The sequence below is a fragment of the Wasmannia auropunctata genome, unplaced genomic scaffold, assembly GCF_000956235.1.
Source record: "Wasmannia auropunctata unplaced genomic scaffold, wasmannia.A_1.0 LD336090.1, whole genome shotgun sequence".
Classification (NCBI taxonomy): domain Eukaryota; kingdom Metazoa; phylum Arthropoda; class Insecta; order Hymenoptera; family Formicidae; genus Wasmannia; species Wasmannia auropunctata.
Window position 1 is genome coordinate 582,894 of NW_012026800.1, and position 3,800 is coordinate 586,693.

The window sequence follows — 3,800 nt, forward strand, 5'->3', positions numbered from 1 at the left end:
GTTGACTAAAAATCGGACATAAAGAGACGACTTTTAATTTATCGAAAATGGTTGACTTTGTCGACTTACGGTCGACAGTTAAAGTTGACAAAAATCAGCCTAGAAATAGACGGCTTAACGTCGACTTTACAAGTCGACTTTAAGTCGATTAAAAAAAGTCGACAATTAGTCGACAAACAGCCATTTGTGCTGTCTGGGCAATCATATGTTTTTTTTATTGTGCCTATGAAACTATTGCATATTGACACATTAATGCGTTTATAAAATACGCATCATAATATGATATACACTAAATGTCAAAAGACAATTACTGTTACCTTCTTGCAAATATTGCTGCACGAGATCAAATTGTTTATCTTTGTTCTACTGCATTGGTTTTATCGATGCTCGTAAGCTTCTACGCTTGACGAACAGTGCCTAATCGCATGACAGTCGGAATGAATGTTGTGATTTGCAAATAACTATTGGTCATGCTTGTCCGCTGTATGTTCAGCTCGAGTCCGTGAGTTTGTTAATCTCAAAGAATTGCGCTGATCAATTTTCCCCCCGCGGTAATATAATAGTATAGAAGATTCACAATTGATGTAGTAATGAATCTAATTGCAATTTAAAACAAAACAAAAAATGAAGTTTTTTAATGTAAAAAATTCGATGCTAAATGATCAATATAAACGTTTATTGTGTGGAACTTATTAAGAAATCAACGATGTAGTGGTCTTCAGTGTAATCTCTTCTATATTGACGAACAATAAATCTGACTTGTATGCTAATTTCGATTGCACGTCCCTGATATGCATACCGTCGATCTTCATTTTCAAACATATTTTGTCTGTTCAAATAATGAATGAAATCATCATCAAGCTCTATATCGTATATTCTATGTGCAATGTTCATGGAGAACGGTACATGTGTTAATTATTTTGTTTGCCTTTGCGTATAATTATCTATTATCATAAATAATTAGTATGACTTTAGAAAACTGAATTACTAGTACGTATCTTTTATAACAAGTCGGAGATCGTCCACGTGACAAATGTGCAAAAGGATAAAAATCTCTGTTGCGTAGTCGAAAATCCAACAAAATAACACCAAACTTGCACGAATTTCAGTTCCTGAAGAGTCCGCGATCTAGTTTGCTCCAAAATTCTCGGAGTGTAACGCTCGATTTGTATACAAGGAAAATTGTTGCGGATATAAAAAAAGCAAATAAGTAATTTAAACTAGGTATGATCTTAGAAAACTTACTTCACGTACTTTATCAGTACGTATCAGAGTGAAGATCGTCTCTTTGTCCACTTGGTAAATGGCAAAGGGATGAAAATATGTGTTGCGTAGTCGAAAATCAAACTAAAGTTTCTTTTTCGTAAAAAGAAACCTATTATACTTTTACCATTAGAACTTTGTAGTATCTTTTACGTTTTTTTATCTAACAATAAGTTACAATTACGTAAATTTGCAAGTAATTGTTTGGAAAATAATTGTAAGAAATATGGTGGTTTGGTACATCACGATATAAAAAATTATTATTTAACAAAATGTTTGAGTTACTGAGATTATTACAAGTTCAAAAGGATAACGTCGTTTCACATTAATCGGAAATCATGATCGCTATGTGAATGTTTTAGGTGGAAAAATTAATCGATCTCAGAACAGATTTAATAAATATGAGACCTGTTGTAAATTTTGTTATTTGTATGATAAATACAATAACCTCTTAACTTTACAAGTAGCTGTTACAATTTTATCAAATTCAAAGCGTACGAATGTTGTTCGCATTACGATAAGTTATTATTATAATGATGGATGAATAGTCTTATCAATTCGTACGGTCAAAAAAGAACTCTTCGATTAACACTCACACCTTATTACATTTTCATGATGACATAACATAATTTGGAATATATATTCAATATAAATTTAATACATATTGTACATACCAGTGGTTAACGGCACTTAATAAAATTTGAGCAAGATAAATTAATAGTTTTTCCATTGGTGTAAAATATAATACATAAATAGACATACAGTTATTCGTGTTAATACTACATATATAAAATTATAAATTTATTAAAGTATGTGCTTATGTTGCATACACACGTATATATATACACTTCTCAACAAAATTAAAGCATCACTTACTCTACGCTCCAAAAATAGGCAAAATTCAAGAGAGTGTAACTTCGTCACATATATATAGAGAGAGCTGAAAGGAAAACATTGGGAGACCATGGAAAATATCCAAAAGCATGTTACAACGTTCCTGAGAGGCATTCCCGTCGAGGAGTTTCAGGGTGCCTTTCAGGCGTGGCAAACACGTCTCCGCAAGTGTATTGATGCAGGAGGAGAGTATTTTAAAGAATTTTAAGCATTTGTACAAGTACGATTAATAAATCTATTTTTCCCAGAAAATGCTCATTACTTTTATAATGAACCCTGTATATGTGGCGGTCGTCTCCCGCTCACACAAAAATACAAAAAGAATATACTACATATAATACATATACCAACTACCTGGCCTGCTAGCGCAGTGGATAACGCGCACGCTTCAAGCTCCGGAGGACCAGGTTCGAATCTCACAGTGGCCGATATATATTCTGCCTTTATCGTGTACAGCTCCTCAACACACGCTAACGTCAAATTGGTGACCCCGACGTGATACTGCGGCCAAGCATCGGATATACTCGGTAGCACTTGGTTCGCACGCACCGCACTGTCGATGTCCATACGGCCAGCCCAAACATCGTCAAACGGTACACAGCCAATAATCGGATACCTCGACTTTTAAAGATTTTCGCCCGCACCGTACGGTCGATGTCCGAACGGCTAAGCCCAACGGAGAAACACAGGCGTGCAACTGACAATGAGTCGCAGCGGCAACGAACCCTCCTCAAAAACACGCATCTACTCATCTCCAGGGCAGCAAAAACCCCGGGCGACGGGCAATAAACTCATCGGAGCTTGTACACTGAAGGAGGAGTACTGTGGCGGTCGTCTCCCACTCACACAGGTCGGAGGGAGAGGTTGAATAGGTCGAAAGATACTGTCCACTTGGGTTTTATTGTTTTAAAATAGTTGTATGATAAAAAATAATTTCCAGTAATATACATATACTTTTTTAATTTTTTGTAATGAAATTTCTTTCATGTCACATTGAAATATCCAAATGTTATTTTTATGTTTTACTACATAAGAATAAAAGATAGTACCGCTTTCTTCAGATCCGGCGAGATTCGTGCGACGTCGACAGCTGAGTGATAAGCTCCTCGTATAGAGTTACGCGTGGCAAATTTATTGACAAGTTTTACTTTGGGACCGGAGAGTCTCTTTTTTCCAAGAATTCATGCGTTTGAGCAATGTGACTATCTTTTTAAATGTATTTAATTGTGGAGTTATCAGCGAAATAGATTTCTTAACTGGCGGCTTCTACACGTGCACTTCTTAGAACACAAGAAGTCTTAAAGTTGACAAATGTTTATTGCAAAACTATTAATGATAGCAATGAAAAAATTATTGTTCTTGCAGATGGTTGCGAGTTCTTTCGGTATACGAATTGCATAAACATTAGAGTAGTGGTTGAAAAAAACGAATTAACGAAAGTTGCGAAACCGCGTGAATTCGAGCTCGACGAGAGCTGAGAGCCAATTAAGGGCTGAGCGTAATCGTGAAGGTGATGCCACTTGGGTGTTTTTTTTTAATTCAACAACAGTCTTTTTCGAGGTTGCATTATACATTTAAAGTAAAACCACCAAGGTTTTATTTTTTTATTTTAATAGCACAACTCTCGCAACAAGGATGACAAC

General features: G+C 35.6%; 1 protein-coding gene across 1 annotated transcript in view; it reads right to left on the reverse strand.

Moving 5' to 3' along the window:
- Positions 1 to 3,800, reverse strand: part of LOC105447830 — a 21,133-nt gene that overhangs the window by 1,730 nt on the left and 15,603 nt on the right. The window lies entirely within an intron of this gene.